This window comes from Lissotriton helveticus, chromosome 11, assembly GCF_964261635.1.
Source record: "Lissotriton helveticus chromosome 11, aLisHel1.1, whole genome shotgun sequence".
Classification (NCBI taxonomy): Eukaryota; Metazoa; Chordata; class Amphibia; order Caudata; family Salamandridae; genus Lissotriton; species Lissotriton helveticus.
Genome location: NC_136072.1, coordinates 828,216,147 through 828,239,168, shown reverse-complemented (window position 1 = coordinate 828,239,168; position 23,022 = coordinate 828,216,147). Strand labels below are relative to the sequence as shown.

At 48.6% G+C, this 23,022-nt stretch overlaps 1 protein-coding gene across 12 annotated transcripts in view; it reads right to left on the bottom strand.

Moving 5' to 3' along the window:
- KANSL3 (KAT8 regulatory NSL complex subunit 3) overlaps positions 1 to 22,527 on the bottom strand; it is a 517,274-nt gene extending 494,747 nt beyond the window's left edge. For 5 of the 12 annotated variants that reach the window (XM_078666981.1, XM_078666983.1, XM_078666990.1 and 2 more), the window contains exon 1: positions 21,867 to 22,039. The gene's annotated coding sequence lies outside the window, so the exon portion shown is untranslated. Of the gene's footprint in view, positions 1 to 21,866; positions 22,091 to 22,236 lie in introns of those variants that run through there. The other 7 variants (XM_078666984.1, XM_078666988.1, XM_078666986.1 and 4 more) reach the window with 6 other exon arrangements.
- Positions 22,528 to 23,022: the final 495 nt, after the last annotated feature.

Sequence of the window (23,022 nt, the reverse complement as noted above, 5' to 3'; positions counted from 1 at the left end):
CGGCATAATAGGGGGTGTACCAACCCCAGGAAAGGGTCCCATTGGTCCCAACCTGTACCTACCTAAAACGCCCCTAAATCTAGTATTTAGGGGCAACCCCAAACCTTGCCTCAACAGACAAGAAGAAACATGAAGAAGGACCGAAGAGCCGTGCTGAAGGATGAAGATACCAACTAACTTGGCCCCAGCCCTGCCTGCCTGTCCCGACCTTAACCTGCTCCAGCAGAATCCCGTTGTGTCCTACAGCCAGCAGCCCCCCAGAACCAGGAGGACCTGCCCTCACTTCACTGAAAAGACTTTGCTTCCTGCGAACACCCGATTTACTCACCAACAGACTCTGGCTCCGGCCAAATCTCTGAGTCTGCACCGCTCTGCACCCGATGCCCATGCCCTGAGTTCGAGTGGCCCAACACCATGTGGAGGTCTCCCCGGCGATCCTGACCTGGTGATCCCTGACCTGCCTGAAGTCTCCGGACAACGCCTGTAGCCCCTTTCTGGAGGATCCCCGACCGCAACTGGAGCTGGTAAGGAAAAAACAACGCCAAAAAGACACCCCTGCACCCTACGCCCCACAGCCTTGGGTGGCCCAACCGATGGTGGCCTGGCATCCCAACTTACCTCTCCAACTGGTGGTCGCCTCCAGAAGATCTTCCTCCCCGAACCTCTACTGTTTGTTGTAACTCAATTCCAGGAGCTTTGCTCCCACAACCTTGTGGCATACTCGTGAGCAGCCACCAACCAGAGGCCCCTAACCCCCATTGGAGAACATTGGGCCTCAGCACTCTGCACCTGGCCACCTTAATACCGCTGAGGGTCCTTCTTGAGTGCATCCTTGACCCTTAGGGAACCCTTGTTCGAACCCCAGAAACTCAACCCTCAAGACCATTTACTTACCTGCAAAAAGAGAAGTCCTTTTCTTTCCATAGGATTGCATGGACTGTTTTCCTCATAAAACTTTTCTTTTAACCCCTTGCGTGCTCGTGACGGGACCATTCCCTCACGAGCCACGGTGGGGGTGTGCTGGTGATGGAATGGTTCCGTCACGGCCCGCCTGCACGCCGCTGATTCCTCGCCTGCGCTGAGCGTTACATTGAGTGGGCGGGGCGTGACGGAACCATTCCGTCACAAGCACAGCGCCACCGAGGCTCGTGACGGAGTGGTTCTGTCACGAGCATGGTGGCGCCGCGCGGCCCCCCCTGCCCCCTAGCGCCGCGGCGGAATTACCGCCGCGGCCAAGGGGTTAAGTGTTGAGGGCCTTTTGTATGGAGGCATACCACACTGAGTAGAAAAAGTAATCTGAAAAGTAATCTGAAAAGTAATTCAAAAAGTAACCACAAAGTATCACCTCTGACGGACTATATAAGTGCTAACCCAGACTTGCTCACGCACACCGCAGCATAACCATGTCTACTATGTAATAGAAACAAAGATGTTATGTGATGTACACTACTCTGTATTTCTATATCTGCATACCAATTACGCTACCAAGAACAGCAATGTAATTGCCTGAGATGTCTGTATTATGCAAAGTTTATGTTTTGTAGGATACAATAAACTCAATAAAAAATAAAAAAAAGTAACCACAAAGTAATTGCAAAGTAACTAAAAAGTAATTTCCACTGTTTGAGCATTTGATCTACCAGTAACTGCATTCAACTGTATTACATAAGAAAAGTATTATTTTACTTGCCTGCACCAAGTCTGGCTTGGTTCCAAAAATAAAATACAACAAAGAAATATTTTTATACAAAGCAATTGGTCAGAGTTCAGTCTTTGAGTGTGTGAAATCATTTCTTGCCTGAGTGTGTGCAATAAATGCTTAACACTACACTTTGATAAAGCCTTACTGCTTGCCCACACTACCACAAATAGAGAGTAAGGTATTATCTACTTTTACATCTGTAAGCCTTTGGAGATCTACTGGACTCTGTGCACACTATATCTTACTTTGTAATAGTATATACCGAGCCAGCTTCCTACAATCAAACATTAACACCCCTATCAATTCTCCTTCGAAACTGCTATCCCCCCATTATGACGTCACCATGTACATCCCACTCTTAATCTCCAACTAATTTTCAACAGCCAATACATTGAGCAAACTTCAATCAATCAGTGTTTATTGAGCATGGCTCTTCACCCTAGAGGGTATCCAGGTGGTAGGATCTCACTGGTCTCAGTCGAAAAGTTAGGTCTTGAGTCCCCTTCTGAATGCTGCGAGCGAGAGAGAAGTTCGGAAGTGGAGGGGTGGATTGGTCCAGGCCTTGGTGGCGTGGTAGGAGAAGGACCTTCTCTGGGTTCGTCCTGTGAGGAAGGATGCGATCCATTTGAGGGTGTCAACCTGGACGGCGATTTGGGGGAGTCTTTTAATGAGGGTGTGGTGGGATATGGTGATGAATGCTGCTGAGAGGTCGAGGAGAATCAGGCCCACTGTTTCTACATGGTCAAGGACACTTCTGATGTCATCGGTAGTGGCGATCAGGGTGGTCTCGGTGCTGTGGTTGGCCGGTGGGTAGGGAATCGAAGTTTCTGTACATTGTGGATATCTTGTGGAAGTAGTTTGATAGAGTGTCACAGAGTTCCTGGGATGGATGGACTGTGTTCTCTGTGGCTGATGGGAAGGTTAACTCTCTGACAATGCTGAAGAGTTCCTTACTGTGGTTGGTGCCTTCTTCGATACGGTCTGTCAGGGCATTTTTTTTGTGTCCTTGATGTGTCAGTGCTATATGTTGAGAGCTGACTTGAAGGCAGCTCGGTCTGGGTGTTCTCTGGTGGTGCGCCATTGTCTTTCTAATTGTTTGCAGTTACGTTTGATGGTCCTGATTTTTGGTGTGTACCAGATGGCATGTGTTGTGGATCTACTTGTTTTGGCTGGCTTCATAGGGCCACTGTCAGCGCAGTTGGTAGGGATCCAGGTGAAGAGAAGTTTTGGATGGCCTTTTCCAGGTTGGCTGCAGTTTCAGGTAGGGGGGTGTTGGGGGCACCCATCCACTGGGTCCCAGTCACTTTGTTCCATCTGCGGATGGAGGAGCTCGGGCCTGGTGGTGGTTCTCAGGGAACCTGTGATGGTGAAGTGTAAGATGGCGTGGTCAAGCCAGGTGAGATCGGTGACATGGCTGTATTTGACTCCGTCACGCAATGCGAAGATCAGCTCCAGCGTACGTCCTGAACGGTGTGCGCGGGCGGTGACCAGTTGGGTGAAACCAATGTAGCTCATGTTTTCCACGACAGTGTTTGAGTTGGGGTTGTCGAGGTGGAAGTTGATGTCACCGAGGAAGATGCAGTGCTTGGGATTGACAGCTCGAGGGGATAGAAATTCGGAGATGGCGTTGCAGAATCTGGGTCATGGTCCTGGGGGGTCTGTAGGCGAGAGTGCCTCTGATGATCCTCCTGGCGTCGGTTTGGAGTTGGAAGTTGAGGTGTTCCATGATCGATGTGATTTCGTCTTCGGTGGTGGTGCAGCGTAGGGTTTCCTTGTGGATGATGGCAATGCCTCCTCAGTGTTTGTTGTTGAAGTGGCGATGTATCATCTTGTAGCCATTGGGCATTGCAGTGGCAATGTCAGGGGTTGAAGTTCAAGTTCCAAAATTTGTATAGCGTGCTACTCACCCAGAGGGTCTCAAGGCACTTGAGGGAGGGGGGGGGGGGGCATTACTTATGGAAAATCCAAGTTTTTAGTTGCTTTCTGAAGGAGAGGTGGTTCTGTGTAAGGCGGAGGTGGGTGGGGAGGGAATTCCAGGTTTTGGCCGCTAAGTAGGAGAAGGATCTTCCCCCCCATGGTGGATCTATGGATGCGCGGAATTGCGGCGAGGGCTTGATTGGACGATCGAAGTTGGCGGGAGGGGGAGTAGAAGGATAGTCGTGTGTTGAGGCATTCGGGTCCTAGGTCGTAGAGGGCTTTGTGTGCGTGGGTGAGGAGACGGAACGTTATTCTTTTGTTGACAGGGAGCCAATGGAGGTCTTTCAGGTGGCCGGAGATGTGAGCTTGCCGAGGGATGTCCAGTATGAGTCTGGCTGAGGCGTTTTGGATGCTTTGGAGTTTTTTCTGTAGTTTGGCAGTGGTTCCGGCGTAAAGGGTGTTTCCGTAATCCAGTCGGCTGGTGACCAGTGCGTGAGTGACCGTCTTTCTTGTTTCGGTGGGGATCCAACGGAAGACTTTTTTGAGCATGCGTAGAATGTTGAAGCATGATGATGAGACGGCGTTGGCTTGTCTGGTCATCGAGAGGGAGGAGTCCAGGATGAAGCCCAGGTTACGTGCGTGATCCGTAGGTATGGGTGCGGTTCCTAGGGCCGATGGCCACCATGAGTCGTCCCAGGCAGAGGGGGATGACCCTAATATGAGGACTTCCGTTTTGTCCGAGTTTAGTTTTAGACGGCTGTTCTTCATCCACTCGGCTACTTCTTTCATTCCTTCGTGTAAGTTGGTTTTGGCGGTGTTTGGGTAATTGGTGAGGGAGAGGATCAGCTGGGTGTCGTCTGCGTAGGAGATGATGTTGAGGTTGTGTTGGCGCGCGATGGATGCGAGGGGACTCATGTATACGTTGAAGAGGGTGGGACTGAGTGATGATCCTTGTGGAACGCCGCAGATGACTTCGGTGGCCTCTGATCTAAAAGGGGGAGGCGGACTCTCTGGGTTCTTCCGGCGAGGAATGAGATGATCCAGTCCAATGCTTTACCTTGTTTCCGACGTTGCTGAGGCGTTGTATGAGGGTGCTATGACAGACTGTGTCGAAGGCTGCGGAGAGGTCAAGTAAGATGAGGGCAACTGTTTCTCCGTTGTCCAGTAGTGTTCGAATATCGTCTGTTGCTGCGATGAGGGCGGTTTCGGTGCTATGTTTGGCTCGGAAGCCGGACTGTGAGGGGTCGAGGGATTTGTTGGATTCGAGGAAGGCGGCGAGCTGACTGTTGACGGCTTTCTCAATGACTTTGGCAGGGAATGGGAGGAGCGAGATGGGGCGGTAGTTCTTAAGTTCAGTGGGGTCTGCTGTGGGTTTCTTTAGAAGGGCGCTGAGTTCGGCATGTTTCCAGATTTCCTGGAAGGTAGCGGAGTTGAAAGAACAGTTGATGACATCGCGGAGATGGGGTGCGATGATGGAGTCTGCTTTGTTGAAAATGTGGTGGGGACATGGGTCGGTTGGTGATCCTGAGTGGATGGAGTTCATCAGGCGGATGGTGTCTTCGGTGGTGATTGGGTTCCAGGCACAAAGGTTGTTAGAGTGTGGTTTTGGTTCGGAGGTGGGTGGAGTGGACTGGTCTTCGGACTTGTTTTCGAAGCTGTTATGTATTTCGGCGATTTTGTTGTGGAAGAATGAGGATAGAGAGTTGCAGAGGTCTTGGGAGGGGGTGATGTCGTTGGTGCCGGCGGTGGGGTTGGTGAATTCTTTGACGATGTTGAATAGTTCCTTGCTGTTTTGGGCGTTGTTGTCAAGTCGATCCTTGAATGCTGATTTCTTGGTGGATCGGATCAGTTGGTGGTGTTTGCGGGTGGCGTTCTTGAAGGTGGTCAGGTTGTCAGTGGTTGGGTTTTTTCTGCAGGTTTTCTCGAGGGTACGACAGGACTTCTTGGATTTCTTAAGGTCATCGTTGAAACAGGGGGCTTTTTTGCTACCTCGCTTGATTAGATGGTTTTTCAAGGGTGCTAGTTCGTCGGCGCTGTGGGCGATCCATTGTGTGAGGTTGGTGGCTGCTTGGTTAGGGTCCGATGATTTGGCAGGGGGGTTTTGGTGAAGCGATGTGAAGAGCTGGTCGTTGGTGATTTTGTTCCAATTTCTTCGGGGAATGGGTTGTGGGGGGTTGTGGGTCGTGGTCTTTTTGTAGTTGAAGTGAACGCAGCTGTGGTCCATCCAAAGGAGAGCTGTGGTGTGATCGAAGAAGATGTGCTTGCTGGAGGTGGAGATAGGGTCGAGCGTATGTCCGGCAAGGTGGGTGGGAGTGTCGACAAGTTGTTTGAGTCCGAGATTGGCCATGTTGTCCAGAAGGGTGGTAGTGTTGCTGTTGTTTTTCTTTTCCAGGTGGTAGTTGAGGTCTCCCAGTAGAATGTAGTCCTCTGAGGGGAGGGCATGTGGGCTGATGAAGTCAGTGATGTCTTCGCTGAATTGTGTGCGGGGTCCTGGTGGTCTGTAGATGAGGGTTCCTCTGAGTGTGGTCTTAGGGTCGGTGTGGATCTGGAAGTGAAGGTGTTCGGCGGCTGTGAGGGTATCGTCTGAACTGGTCGTGATGCGGATGGTGTTTTTATGGACGATGGCTATGCCTCCTCCTGTTTGGTTGGTGCGATCTTTTCGGATTATCTTGTAGGTGTCCGGGATGGCTATGGCGATACCGAGGGCTGATGAGGCGTTCATCCATGTTTCTGTAAGGAAGGCGACGTCCGGTGAAGGAGTGTCGAGTAGGTTCCAGAGTTCAATGGAGTGTCTGTGGACTGAGCGGGTGTTGAGTAGGATGCACTTTAGGTGGTTGTTGTCGGAGCTCAGTTTGGAGTTAGTGGATTTGGTGTGTGTCCTGATGCTGTCGAACTTGCAGGAGTGGCAGGTGAAGGGTCCATGGGTGTGTCCTGGAGCAGCTTGGTAGCATTGTGGTGTGCGGCCGGGGTTAAGGGCAGAGAGGGTTGTAGCGTCGTATGTTATGCGGGTGGAATGGGTTATGCGGGGGGCAGGGGGTCTTGCGCTGGGCGCGGACGGGCGTAGACGGGCTTACCTTTGGCGCACCTTCGGCGCGCATAGGGCGCGACCGCTGCGCGTTAACGCTGCGTGTAAGTGCATCTGTCATAAATGGATAGTGGAGGGGGGGATGGGCGAGGGAGGGTCTGCTGGGAGGCGGGCGCGGGGTGGAGAGGCGGGCTGGGAGGCAACAAACAACAACAAAATGGCAGCAGACTAGGATCGAAGCAGGACGAGATTGGGGCACAGGCAAAAATATTGCCAGCAATGCAACCTTCACAGAAATCGCCACGAGGTCATAGAGGCACAGACACGCAGTGCGCGCGATGTGGGCTATGTGCTCGCAGCGTTATAGAAATTACAATCAAACAGGCAAATGAATGTAACAGCGTTACAGAAATTACAATCAAATCAGGCAAATAAATGCTATTGATGCGCTCAGGTGGCGAAATCAGCAGAGAAGCAGCAAAGCGCTACGATACCACAGTGCAGCCAAGCGCCAAGACACCAGTAGTGGAGCAGGGAGCGTGGGGAGCGACCGCCTTAGATCGAGTCAGGACGGTCACAGCGTAGGTTCGGAGAGGTCAGCCCCTAACTTCCAGTGGGAGGGAGGGTCAGCTGGGAGGCGGGCGCGGGGTGGAGAGGCGGGCTGGGAGGCAACAAACAACAACAATATGGCAGCAGACTAGGATCGAAGCAGGACGAGATTGGGGCACAGGCAAAAATATTGCCAGCAATGCAGCCTTCACAGAAATCGCCACGAGGTCATAGAGGCACAGACACGCAGTGCGCGCGATGTGGGCTATGTGCTCGCAGCGTTATAGAAATTACAATCAAACAGGCAAATAAATGCTATTGATGCGCTCAGGTGGCGAAATCAGCAGAGAAGCAGCAAAGCGCTACGATACCACAGTGCAGCCAAGCACCAAGACACCAGTAGTGGAGAAGGGAGCGTGGGGAGCGGCCGCCTTAGATCGAGTCAGGACGGAGAGAAGTTGAGCCAGGCCTCTGTGATGAAGGTCACGTCAGGGGTGAGGTTGCTGATGGTGTCCAATCTGCTCTAACTTAACATTATACTGCATAGTACCATATATATCCTCACATCTTTCCTGAGGCATTTATCCCCTAAAGAACCAGTCATTTCACTTTAACACGCTCCTGGTTCCAACTCTCCTGTAACTCACCCATGTCTCTAACAGCCCCATTATCCCCGATGCTCCTTCACATTACTCCTCCGCTCTTCACCGGTCCTTAAACCCCCACATCTCAGCCCTCTGATCAGCCTCCTGTTTCATGCCTATGAGTTGCTCTTGGCCTGGCCCTTACACCCTAAGTATTGCTGTGTGACAGATTAACGACCAATGTTCTTTTCCTGAGATCAAACACATTCTGTGTGAAAAGAATATAAATAGCTGACTGCACAGATTACCACCTCAAAACTCTATGACGCACGGTTTCACAGATTCCCCTTTCTACTGTTACCATCAAACAATGAGCCCGGAACTTAAGAAAACCTTATAGTTTCACACCATCTACCGTCTCCCAGGTCATAGCCCTCTCTTCCTTGAGTACTTGAATGACCTCATTACTTCAATGACACCTGATTGTTCTACAAGTATTTTCTTCCCATGGAATATCCCAAAAATATCTTCTGAAATCCAATCTTGCTCCCCTCAAAGCCATTCCACATACACCAGTTAGCCCTGTCAATGAGACAGAAAGAATATAGAAAAACCTGCCCGACATACATCGCTTTTTAATCATCAGTCAATCCAGGAAAAATAAGATATAACTTCATTTAAAGTCATATCAAATAAATTTATTTTTTCATAATGTTTCTATAACATTTATATAAAAAATGCATGCATCCCCATGCCCACATATATAAGCGCTTCAATTTATTAATGTGTCAAATCATTCTTATACCAAGAATGTTTTTATCCTACCATAATGAATCTACATCTGTAAAACAAACACCTGCACTGTTCCACCATATTAAATCATCATCCAATCATACAACTCTCACCATTGCTTTATATTTCTTTTGAATATTTCCATGTTTGTAGAAGCCAATCTAGATTTCCCTACGTGTTTGATTAATTTGTTTATAGCCCCATTTCCAGCTTTCTTTCTTTGAGACCACAGAGAGTACGGACTCTTGTTTCAGTGAAGATAAAACATAAGACAACATAACTCCAGCTCTATAAAAACTGCACTGACTCCCCTTGAAGCTAGAGCTGATTTTGAGATTGCTTGCAGCACACAAAGCACTAGATCTTGACTTCCAAAGGTATGCACTTCAGGAGGGGAGAGCAACACCAGAGGTAAATCCTGCCTTCTACTGGAAAACCCTAAAACCAAAAAAGATAAAGACACTGAAACAGGGAGTCTCCCATCAAACCCAAGAATTTGGAATTAAGTCCCAGAAAACAATAAGCCTGATTCACTCACCTGCTATAATTTTGAGAGGCCCTAAAAAAACGCCTATTTATATTGCATCTAGCACTCTAGGGGCTAAATGTAGGTGGCCATTTACCGATCGGTAACGGCCGATTTCGGCCGTTACCGACCGGTAAATGGGTTTTTGGTATGTAGGGGGCTACATTTACCGATTCGGTAAATTTACCGAATCGGTAAATGTACCGAATCGGTAATTTTACCGATTCGGTAATTTCGGGATGTAGGTGGGACTCTTCAGAGTCCCTAAGGGCTTACAGATTCGGTATTTTACCACCCAATTCAATTGGGTGGTAAAATACCGAATCCAGGTGTGCATGCACATGTGTGCATGCACACCTATGCCATGTGACAGACAGACATGCCCTTAGGGCATGTCTGTGTGCCACATGGCAAACATGCCCATCTTTGGGGTGCTAGAGGGTGTCAAAGTGACACCCCCTGCAGCCTTGCTAAAATCGGTATTTACCGATTCTGTAATTACAGAATCGGTATTGCCCATTGATTCCTATGGGCTTCAAGGCCCATAGGAATCAATGGGCAATACAGATTCGGTATTTACAGAATCGGTAAATACCGAATCTTAAAGATTCGGTATTTACAGATTCTGTAATACCTACATCTCCCCCCTTCATATTTACCGACTCTTAAATACCGAATCGGTAAAATTCAGTATTTAAGAGTCGGTAAATATGAATTACCTACATCTGGCCCTAGATTCTGGCATAAGGACGGATGGATCCCAAAATCCTATTTCCCAACAACCAAGGGGCATAACCACAGTTTATCCCTGACTCATCATGTTATCCTAAAACAGCCACACTGCCTCTGTGATTTTTAGGAGAGGGAGCTGTTTTCCCTTATACACTCTCTTGGATCCTTAATAGGCATTACTTGGTCATATGCAAGCCATACACTTCATGAAATGAAGAGCATTTGTCTTATTTTTAAGACTGCAAGTACTGACCTACCATAAAGAGTACAAAAAACACTGCAAACAAAGACTTATCTCCCCTACAGTTACCATCTTCTTTAACAATTCAGCAAAGCCTAAGGTCAACACTTGCCGATCACAAACAAAGTGCGCTGAATACAAAAGTGAATGGTGGTTGGCTTAACATCCATGGGATAAAAAGCTTAAATTGCATTACCAGGCTTGGCCCATTGCCTGCACAAACAAAGGTAAGATTTGTTTTGGGTTCCAAATCTATAACTAATTTCAAAAACGGCCCTGAAAGAGCAATCCTAATGTACTAGCTAAAGACAGAATTCGGGAATAAGCTCTGATCTTTTATCTGTGAAAAAACATATGATCCTAGAATGCAGCAGTATTCATCTAAATGTACAATGTTTGTACAGCAGCCACACTGAGGTAGTTTCAGAGCATCATGGGAGAGACTCAGCATGATTTACTGCAAGTCCAGGTGATCTATGTAGAGGAGACAGACGTTTGTGGGCAACATCAGATGTCTCTTAAGCCGCTTGGCAGAGCAAAGTGTTACACTAGGTACACTGATGTGCCCATGTATAGTCATTCTCGCATATTCATTGCCAAAATAACTTAAAAACTGTTTATACGTATGATAGAGCATATGGATTTAATTCCTCAAAATTAGTGTTGTGCTTCCCCCTAAAACACCCCAGACACCGGACAGCATAGGACAGACTGCCCTTGATGAAGCTGCAAACTGGGCACCTTTAGATGTGATGTGATTTAATGAAAGAGCAATTTAGGGGTACAATGCATACCATATTTAGGCAGCTGAAGGTGTCACAGCTAGAGGGAAAAGGGAAGAAGAGCTGGATTATGCTCCTGACAAGATGGTCAGACTGATGGGCCTCAAGAGTGGCGCACGGGCAGAACAAAGAATGCCTAGTGTCTGCAACTCTCCCTTCTACATTGCTCAGACATTTAACCAGCAACATCAAATCATCTATTTGTAAAAGTCATAATGACAAATGCTTTGAAGATAATACATGTTGCTCTTTCTGCATTTAGCCATAAAGCATAGGTGCTTGAAGTCAACAAGGTCTTGGTTGTTGATTTAATAATAGCTATTCCCAACTAATTAGACCTTCGTAGGCCAGTTCTGGCTCTCTCCCCTGCTATAACCGCCTTTCACAGAGTTAATCAGTCAACTGTAGGAATTATCACACACCTCCTGAAGAGACTGCAGACCATTCAGAACTCAGAGGCCAGACTCATCCTCAGCTTCCCTACACCGACCCAGATCACTCCTCACCTGAAGACACTCCACTGGCTCCCCGTCCACAAGGGATTCAAATTCAAGATAGATTCTGACCCATGCCTACAAAGCCCTGAACAACCAAGGACCACAATACAACAACCACCGCATGAACTTCCGCCAATACTCCAGACTCCTGTGCTCCGCCTCCCTCTTCCTCGCTCACACCCACGGCATTCGGCGAATCAACACTGGAGGACATTCCTTCTCCTACCTCGCTGCGAAGTCCTGAAACAGTCTCCCCTTCTATCTCCAGACCTCACCCTCTCTCCAGGAATTCAGAAGGAGACTCAAGACCTGGCTATTCAACTTGTTGATGTCACCCGAGCAGCTGGGCTCTCAGCACCTTGATACCTCACGGGTGATTAACTACACTTTATAAATCCTGGTTGATTGATTGATATGCATACGTAGGAAAAACCATACACAAGCGAAAAAGCACTATTAAAATACAGGCAACTCAGTCAGGTTTAAGGAAGTAGGAAAACATATATACACACGTAGAGCCTTTTGCCACCTTATTCGTAGAAAACGCACAATTGTTCTACAAAGCCCTCATAACCACCACCTTTGCCTATCTGACTGACATGCTCATCACATCTGGAACATCTACAGCCATCACATAAGACTGGAAACTAATACGCACAAAAAAGAAAAAAGGCGGCAACAGGCCTTCTCCATTTATGCACCCAGGATCTAGAAAAACATCCCTGCATCCGTCGGGGCATCCCCACCCCTGCTTCAACTTAGGAAGGAGATGAGAACAACTATGCGAATGTACTACCTCAGGACGAATAACACTCCACCTCAGCTCTCAGAACCCAGTTTTTCTTTCAATGACATTTTGACTTTATCCATGCCTTTGACTCTGGACATCACACCAATGCCTGCAGTCAACACACACACAAACACACACATTATAAGTGAAACTAACTGACTACATTTTTCAAAAAACATTCAAACCTGCTAGAACCTCTCAAGCTAATTCTAATCTTTGCACTATTCCGACCATCTCCTTTGCCCGAGCAAAACATTAGCCTTATTCTACCCTGGCACCATCAATCAGGAACATTATCCCTATCGCCCCTAAAATCCCTAACACCCCCTTCACCAAAACAGGCTTGTCAGAGTTGCGCTGTTTGCTTCACAACTGCAGATCTGCAAACAAACACAAGCTGTAAATTTCAGACACCATCAGTCTTCATAATCTTGATATACTTTTCCTCACTGAGACCTGGTTCAACGACACCTCTCATACTATTTTCGATCTTCTGCTACCCACCGACTATTCCATTATCAGAAATGATAGAGAAGGAGGAGGAGCTTCGCGCGCACCCAAGATGGTCGCGTGAGCACAGGGCTCCCGGACCCTCGCCACCTCCATCGACTATCCTGTAATTTATCCTGATTCGGACGACGGGTGTTTATTGGCACAGTTCTACTGCTCATTTATTTGTTTCAGCGAACTTTTTTGGACTTCGGGGTCCAGAGCTACAGACTGTCGCAGTTTTCTGGCCTGCTCCAGGGTGACGCCCCGCGCTATCTCGTCTCGCTTGCCGTCCAGTAAGTGAACAACAACGGACTGCCAGACTTGCGTGGGCAGGCGACAGCTTTCGGTTTCGATTCCTGTCCGGAGCTCAACCTGACTCTGTTGGCTCCGTGGACGGCCGGACGCTCCTACACCCTTGGTCTCTCCGCTCCTACTGCCGATCTGTAGCGGATTCCAGATCTGAGACTGGCACCACCTTCGCCCTTTTGGTCCTACATTTGCCTCCGCAGTCACCATTTTTACCCGTCAACAGGCGACCCGTACGGGTCCAGGATCCAAGATGGCCACCAAGCCTGAGGGTGGGAAGCGTGGGCCTAAACCGGGCGTTCGAGGGAGTGCTCTGCAAACAAACATTATGGACCGGTACACTCTAGCTAAGGGATCGCCGGGAGCAGCCGCTAAACCCTCGACGACAATGCCGGAGGACTCGTCGATTGAAGACGAACCCTCGCTGCGAGATCTCATAGGTGCCATCACCGGTATGAAGGCCTCATTGGGGCAACAATATGAGGCCTTGACTCTCAAACTGGATACGGTGGCGATTGATGTCAATCTGATCAGGGCGGACTTGGCGAAGACAAACGAAAAGGTCAAATCCCTGGATCTTAAAACCTCTAGCCTGGTCACCGATGTCTCTGAATTACAGGCTGAAGTCGGGAATCTGAGGAAAGCCAATGATTATTACTCTGGGCGCCTAGAGGACTATGAAAGCCGTGCCAGGCGCAATAACATCCGCCTGATTGGTCCCGGAATCATCGACTGCTGCCTCGACGGACCTATTGGTGGAAGACCTGGTGCTGAATCACTTGGCGCCCAAGGGTCTCAGCAAGTTCTTCGCTGTAGAACGTGCACATAGGATCCCCGGCGGCACACCTAAATCGGGTGCGAACCCTCGACCCATCATTGCGAGGATCTTTCATTTCCGGGACAGAGACGCTATCCTACAGGCTTCGCGGCAGTCTGGTCCCATTGCCTTTGAGAACTCTACTGTCAGCTTCTATCCGGACTTTACACAACAGGTCCAGAAACAGAGGCTGGGGTTCCAAGGGGTCAAGAAGAGACTCCGGGAAAGGTCTATGAAGTATGCCATGCTCTTTCCGGCCCGTCTGCGGGTGGTACATAGGGATCGTACTTTTTTCTTCGACCATCCTGGGGTCGTGAGTGACTGGCTTGACACGCTGCCTACGGATCCTGAACCTTTTGAGGACTCTGGCAAGTCGGATCGGGCGGAAGGTGGCCCGACAGAGCAGGAGTAGCTGTTGACTTTGACCCCGTACCCTTCCCGTTGGCTTTGAACTGTGCTATGTTGTGTTCTTAATGTTTGCAAGTAATAGTCTTTTTGGGGGTGGGTGGGGGGTGAACGGGTCCTTTCTCCTCCTGGGTTTTCTTTTCGTAGACTAGTTGGGTGGTTGGGCGACAGGCACACTGCAAGTTTATGGGGCTCTTTGGTCTTCAGCAGGGGTGCGGGGTGGGGGGTATAGTTGTTTTGACATTGTTGGGGGAACTGGGTTGTTTGTTTGAATTTTCTTGTTACTTGCAAGGCGAAGGAAGGGCGCACTCCTGTTTTTTGCGGTCGCTTTGGGTGTGGGGCGGGGGAGGGGCTGAACACGGGGATGGGGGGTAGGGGACTTCGGTTATTGTGTTGGAACGTGAACGGGTTGGGGGATGGCATTAAGAGGAGGGTGGTGTTGCAATTGCTGAAACGTTTGACTCCAGATGTCGTTTTACTGCAGGAGACTCATTTGCTCGGCAACAGGTGCTACGCTTTGAATAGGCGTGGTTATCGCCTTGTGGCGCATTCGGGTTTCACTTCGGGCTCTAGGGGGGCTCTAGGGGGGCGGGCATTCTGGTTCGGACCTCCCTCCCCTTGGCCATAGATGATGTCATTCTGGATGATAAGAGACGATACGCCGCCATTGTGGGGCGCTGGGAGGGGAAGGTTCTTATTTTGATTTCTGTGTACGTGCCCCCGGGCCTCCAGGCCACCACATTTGCTGATCTGAGTGGACTTATCCTGGGTCTCCCCGAGGGTCTGCTTTTGGTTGGGGGTGACTTTAATGCAGTGGTCTCGGGGATGCGTGATCGTCACCCTCCCAGGGAACTGCCGAAGGCCCAGACTTGGTTGAGTGACTTCCTGGAGACGCTGGGGCTCACTGATTGCTGGCGGTTGCTTCACCCAGGACAGTTGCAATATACATATCATTCTGGTGCTCATGGTAGTCTCTCGAGGTTGGACCACGTATTACTGCCCTCGGCCCATGCATCCCTCATACGGGAAGTTAAACATCTGGCACGGGGCATCTCGGACCATTCTCCTCTTTGGCTGGTGGTTGATGCACGGCAGGGTTCGGCGGGCCGAGTGGCTCCGATCAACCCCTGGTATTTGAAGGACCCCAGGGTCAGGGGTGAGCTGGTTAAAGCACACGATTGTTATTTTGAGGAAAATGTGGGCTCTGTTTCCTCCCCTAGTTTACTTTGGGAAGCTTACAAGGCGGTCATTCGTGGCCAGGCCCTCTCACTGATTGGTAGCGTGAAGTTGGCCAACCGTGCTGAGATGGTTCGACTTGAGGGGGAGGTCACGGCCCTGGAGGAGCGCTTGGAATCTGGGGTTACCGCTGAGGGGTTGCATCTACTGGAGTTGAAGCAACATGAATACAGAGCTCTGGTCACTGAAGCTGCTAAGGAAATGGGGAGGGAACAGCAGGGACGCTTGTATGATGTGGGTGATAAGGCTGGGAAACTGCTTGCTTGGTTGGATAAGAGGGAGAATGAAAGTCGTGTCGTCCCTGTGATTGTTGCGGAGAATGGAGAGTGTTGTACAGACCCTGTTGATATTGTTGCATGTTTTGCCGACTATTTCCGCGAGGTGTACTCCCAGGTGTCTGATCGTTCAGAGCAGGACTCCTGCCTGCTATTGCGTGATATTGCACTTCCCCGATTGTCTGACATTGATAGAGATGCTCTGGATGCCCCACCTACTGTGGACGAGATTGCCGCTGCTGTCCGTTCGGTCCGATCCGGCAAGGCCTCGGGCCCTAATGGGCTCCCCATTGAGCTATACAAACTGCGCCCGGATTCGCTAGCTCCTCATCTGCGCTCTATGTTTCTTGAGTCTTTGGAGGTGGGTTTTCTCCCGCCAGACCAGAGACTGGCCACTATTGTTGTCATCCACAAGGATGGTAAACCTCGGGATTGCTGTGCCTCTTTTCGACCCATTTCGTTGATTAACGCGGAACCTAAAATCTTGGCCAGGTTGCTGGCGACACGTTTGGCGACCGTTATTGGGGAACTGGTTCACCCTGATCAATCCGGCTTTATACCGCATCGTAATACGGCGCTTAACCTCCGAAGGTTGCATGGCGTCCTGGCACGGGCCGAGACGCTGCGTGAGCCCGCCATCTTGGCGTCCTTGGACGCTACGATGGCGTTTGACACAATAGAATGGCCGTATTTGTGGGCGGTTCTTGCTAAGTTTGGTTTCGGTTCGGAGTTCGTTCGGTGGGTCAAATTGCTTTACGCCGGTCCCATGGCTCAGGTGGTGGTCAATGGTCGGGTCTCTGCGCCCTTTGCTCGGAGCAGAGGGACGCGACAGGGCTGTCCCTTGTCCCCCTTGTTGTTTGCTCTCGCCTTGGAACCGCTGGCGGCCTGGTTGAGGTGGGAACCGTCCCTGAAGGGCATTAGGTGGAACTCGGAGTTTGAAGACCGTGTATCTCTCTACGCTGATGATATTCTGCTCTATCTTACGTCACCCCGTAAATCCCTCATTGTACTGTTTGATGTCTTAACGTCCTTCCACAAAAACTCGGGTCTTGTCATCAACTGGTCGAAGTCCTGTGTATACGTCCTGTCGGGTGCCGCCCCCCTTCTGCCAAGTGGTTGTCCTATCGCGATTGTGAAAGATGGCTTTAAATACCTGGGCATTTTTATCACGCTGAGCCCTGCACTGCGGTTTGACCGTAACTTACTGCCCCCTCTTCAGCGCCTTCGGGCGGATGTGGTCGCTTGGGGGAAACTTCCTCTCTCTCCCCTGGGTAGAGCGGCATTGTTTAAGATGATGTCACTGCCCCGCTTCCTCTACGCTTTGCAAAACACACTTGACGTCGTCCCGGCTACATACTTCCGTGAGGTTGAAAGTTTACAGAGGCAACTGGTGTGGGGGGGTAGGCCCCGGATCGCCATTGCTAAATTGTCGCTCCCGTGGTACGACGGTGGAATTGCTTTACCTGATATCCGTCGCTATTATTGGGCGTCTCAACTGGGGGCGATAAATCATTGCATGTATGGCCCTTTGCCGAATCCGGCCTTCGAGATGGACAAATGGTTGTTACCGGGGGGCGACTTCAATAGAGCCCTCTACTCGAAAATCACCCCTCGCAACGTAACGGGCCCCACCAGGACGGCCGTCCAGGTGTGGCGACATGCTTCCATGGCGCTTGGGTGGACTGGTAAATTGACTCGTGCCACCCCCCTGTACGCGTCTGATAGACTTGGCTCACTTTGGCAGTTCCGGGGGTTTGATAGGTGGGACTTGATTGGTATCAGCAGGATTGATGATGTTTGGACTAAGGGGAGAATGAAGACGTTCGAGGAATTGAAAACCGAGTACGCTTTGAGCGATCGTGAATTTTTTCGCTATGCGCAGGTCCGCCACGCGGTGCTCTCGGTCTTCCCTTCGGGTGTGGAGATACCGGAGTCGTCCCCGCTTGAAGACAGGGTACTGGACGGACATGTTCCTGATAGTACGATTTCGCTTATTTATAAAAAATTAATCAACTCCAGGTCTGATCTCCTGGTTCGCCTTAGAGAGGTCTGGACTGGTGATGGGCTGGAGCTGGACGATGAGGACTGGCAGGCGGCGATCTCCTCCCCTAAAGAGGTGGCCATCCAGGCGCGCCTTAGATTTGTGCAACTTAAAATCCTGCATAGAGTGTATGTCACTGGTCCTCGTTTGGTACACATGGGCTTCTCTGTGGATGGTTTGTGTCGGCGTGGATGCGGTCTCCTGGGCACCTTTTTACATATCATCTGGGAGTGCCCTGAGATAGTGCGATTCTGGTCCCGTGTGCACGAGGTCATGAGTGAGGTTACGGGGGTGCGATCGATGCCGGAAGCTAGGAGATGCCTGCTGAATGTATGGGAACCAAATGATTACTCCGTGTCGCAGCTTCGGTGGGTGACCTTGGGCAATATGATTGCCAAAAGAGACATTGCGCAACTGTGGGGCGCTCAGGGCCCGCCCGGGATTCGGAAATGGAAACAAAACATGGACTGGTGCATGTTCAGAGAAAAAACTGTATATATTTCTCGCGGTACCCCCCGAAAATGGGGGAAGATATGGACTCAATGGAACACTTACCGTGGTGATATATGTGCCCCTCCTCTTCCTGACCCAGATGTAGCACCCATGTCCCCGTAACCCGAGGGTTCCTTCACATACTATTGTATACTGGTTGCAATTTGTCTCTTCTGCCCCCCCCCCCCCCTGTGAGATTCTTTCTCGATGGAACAAATGCTCATGGTATTGCCCTTCCCGCTCCGCCACCATGTACTGCAACGTTGTGTATACTGATGTCTCTTTTTCTTCTCTCCTTGCAAGTTGTTTGTGTTATAAAATCAATAAAAAGTTTCCACAAAAAAAAAGAAATGATAGAGAAGATAAAGTTGGGGGAGGCGTTGCAGTTATCTTCACAAACTCCCTTCACTTCAAGATTTTTCCCAACAGACCGTACATTTGAATGCCTTTCTCTGGAGCTTTAAGTACAACACTGCTCCCCTTTCAGGTTTCATGCCATTTATCACCTGCCTTGTGACTGCGCCTCCTTCTTGGAGGAATTCACCGACTTTGCCAATACTCTCAAAGTGACAGATTTTTCTGGGAGACTTTAATCTTCATGGGGCTCTTTGGAAGACTCAGCTGCCAAAAGGCTAGCCACTTTTCTCTTAGTAAATGATCTTATCCAACACTGCACAAAACCGACACACTCTAAGGGCTCCATTCTTGACCTAGTTATAGCCAAAGCTGATATGCTAACTATTGCTGACCCTATTCAAGTAGACTGCTCTGACCACTTCCTCAACCCCTTCTCTCTGCACCTATCTCACACTGTAACTCTTGGCCAACATAAAAGGATTACTACCTGGTTCTGTAATACCAAAAACATCGACTATGATATTTTGTGCAATTCTGCTATGGTATCACTTCCAATGTTAGACCACAACTCTGATGTCAACGATCTTACCTCCCAATGTCTCTCCAGTCTTGTAGTCGAAATTGAAAATGTTGCTCCACTTCAAAGTAAAAAGAAAAGGCCTACTTCTTCTGCACCACGGTTCAATAAATCCCTATATGAAGAAAGCAAGAACTTGAGGTACCTGGAGAAAAATGGAGACAATCTCCTTCCACCACTATTCCCCCTAATCTATGTTCAGCAAGATCGAACTACCACAAACACATTTTCCCTGAAAAAGCGTTGTACTTCAGAACCCCCTCGACTCAACTAAGAACAGACCTAAAAAACTATCGGACCTCATCAAAAGTACAAAAATATCTCCCTCAACCATCAAGTTTGACAACTCTCCAAAGAAAGCAGCAGAATTCACTGTATTCTTTGATGAAAAAGTGAAATCGCTGGTGGATCAGGTCATTCACCCTACCCCCCCCCCCCCCAGAGGAGCACAAATCCTTAATCGCATGGCAGAACTTTGACATCATCACTGAAGATGCCCTTCTCAAAAGCATTCTTGAAACAAAACCCTCTAACCATTCTTTCGACCCAATATCTAGTGACATCGCCATGGACTTCCACACCCACACTCTTTCCTACTGGTTAACCTCTTGCTCAACCAAGGGTGCCTTCCTGTTGCCCTTAAAACAGGACAGGTCATCCCACTTCTTAAAAAACCCTCCGCTGATGCGAATTACCTTAACAACTTCAGCCCGATCACCAACCTCCCTTTTCTTGCAAATATCTACTTAAGATGTGTAGCTAAACAACTTTCCCTACATATCAAGGATAACAACCTTCTCGACGAATTCCACTCGGGCTTCATGCAAGACTGCAGCACTGAAACAGCCCTGCTTCAAGTAATCGACGATGCTCTGCGTGTACCTGACTCAGGGAAGTTTTGTCTCTTGATTCTTCTTGACCTTTCCGCAGCTTTTGCCACTGTTAATCACAACACTCTTCTGAACACTTTAAAACAAAGAATTGGCTTGGAAGGCAGAGTGCGCAAATGGCTTGCTTCATTCCTCTCGGGTAGATCTCAATTGATCAAAATATCTAACAGCCTTTCAGCTTAAATGGTGGTAGGTCTATCCTATAGGCTTTATCCTCGCACCCACTTTGTTCAATCTTTACTAGGAACCGTTGGGAAATCTCTTAAGAAAATCTGGGATCCATTACCACCTCTATGCTGATGACAAACAAATCTACCTTAAGGTGTCTTCCGCACACAACATTTCAATCCTCAACACCACTCTGAACTCTAGCCAAAATTGGATGTCAACTCATTCTGAATCCTTCCAAAACTGAATTCCTTCTTCTCTTTACCTCACTCTCTCCTCCTCCTGTTCAATCCTGGATGGACAAGCTGAATTTACTTAATAACAAACCTATTTCTGTCAACAGTGCTAAATCCCTAGGTGTCATACTAGACAAAAGGCTCAATCTACATTCCCACATAAATTCAATCACCAAGAACGCACACTACAAACTTTGCCTTCTCTAGGGGCTTTGGCGTTTCTTTCTGGAGCAAGACCTAAAAACCTTGGTCCAATCTGATATTCTCTCTAGATTGGACTATTGCAATTCTCTCCTTGCTGGCCTTCTCAAAACCCCACCTATCCCCTCTTAAATCGGTCCTCACTTCTGGGGCACGTTTCGTTTATGGGGCCAAAAGAAATTATCACATCACATCACACCCGTATTGTTTTCTCTTCAATGGCTTCCCATTGAAGCAGTCAGTCTACAAGACTGCTAGTATCACCCACAAAGCCTTGCACACTTCCACCCCTCGGTATCTGCCAAATAAACTCAAAATCCCAGGCGACACTAGACCTTCATGCAATGCTGAAAACATACTGCACGAGCCCCCTACTTTCAAAAAGGGAAGATTTATGGCTCAATCCCTCTCAGGGAATGTGGCTAGAATCTGGAACTCGCTTCCTCGATTACTCCAAATCACCAACTCTATCCTCGATTACTACGAAACCCCAACTCTATCAGGACTTTTAAAACAGATCTCTCTTCCAAAGACACTTCCAAGACGTATTCAACTCTTTTGATGACCCTTAAGGCAGCTAGGCCTTCACTGAAGCCCAACGTTGCAAATATGTATTCTATACCTGTACTAACCTAACTTTTGCCACTTCTTGTAAGTATGAAAGTCTACTTATGTAACGTACTGGGTTCTATTGTAAAGCGCTCTGATACCTTTGGGTAAAGTCCGCGTAATATAAAACTGCATTAAATAAATATATAGCATATAGCTTACTGTGGTACCAAAAACATTTCGCACAATCTGGTCAGAAAACGGCAGCAGTGGGGAGAGGATGTGGTCTGACGACATTGGAGCTGGAAACCAAGGTTCGATCCTCGGGGTCGTGTCCATATCCTGTGATTCCGGACAAATGACTTAATCGCCCCGTGCCTGTGTCCTTGTGTAACGTAACCGGTGCTCTAATCCTTTCGGGTCGAGTTCGTGCTATATAAATCTAGATTTTAAAAAAACATGGCCATGCACATAGGCACTCAATGAGCGTTGTACTTTTAGTACAAAGGGGAGCATTTGTTTACAATGAACTGTCATTCGCAATGGCAAACATAATCACACATAACACATGGAAAGATTACAAAATAAGAAGAATGAAAAAGTAGCCAGTTATAGCTTAAAGAGAGAGGCCCCATGATGAACTAGGTTTCTCACTTCCACACAGAGATACATTTGGAAAGAGCATACCTTGTGCGCGACCTATTATACGTCCGATCTTCATGATTGGCAACGTCCGGCGGGACAGTTTAGAAGATCCTATGTTATGACCAGGTCATGCGAAAAAGACTGCTACTGAGGAGCAGTAAACCGTGGACAGCTTCAGCACTTTCCGCCGTTTATTACGAAGCTGATTTAAGACTAAGGGGGAGACTTCCGCCGACGATAGCCACCCGGCCTGTACCTTGCATATTGAGGACGTCAGTTCCTGTTCCCACGTTTAGCCCCTACTTCAGCGTCCTTAGTAACGACGAACGTCACGTGATCTATGCAGTAAGCGAAAACTTCGAGTGTGTTTTGTTCCGACATAAACTACGCGCAATCTCTGTAGTTTTCTTACCTTCAATATAGACTGGGAGCGGGACAGACGTGGAAACGCTTAGATGGCTGGAGAAGCCCGTGTTAGCAGGCGGGCAGGAGGTAGGGTTTTCACAGTGCTGAAGGCGTGATGAGGTCTCCATGAAATGGCAATAAGAAGTGTCCGAACGGCCGAGATTACCTGAAGTGACGGCGAATGAATAATCGTACTTACGAATTAAGTAGTAAATTTAAGTATTTACTTCATATATAAGGCCCACAAGCAGCCATCAGAAATAGTAGCTGTCAGGGGAGCAGCTGCTGAAGGAATGACAAGCATTCCATGACGTCAGGTAAATAGTATGCCAACATTCCATGTTACATCACAATGGGACAAGCAAGTATGAAAGGAGAGGGTGCAAGGCAACTATGCAATAAAATAACTTTATACATACACTGTAGGGTACAACAATACCGTTTTTGAAACTGCGGGACCAGGTTCGCATTCGAACTCCCGGAGCCTACTCACCATCCTCTGATTCTGCTATAATGATGAGGATATGTTTAATAATGCCCTGCCTTACCCGATTCCTTCTTCTCATTCACTGAGCTCTGGTTGATATTAGAAAGTTAATATACGTTTTGTTCTGACTTTTGAACAACATTCTACGATCCGATCTGTTGTGTATGCACCTTCTGATTACAGCTGCCACATTTGCATACTTACGTCTTTGCGCTGCAGGATGATCTGTTGTATGTACTTTGTGGGTTGTGGAGTATAACGCAGGACTTGTCAGCTTCCAATTTTTTTACTTTTCTGGTTAGGGAC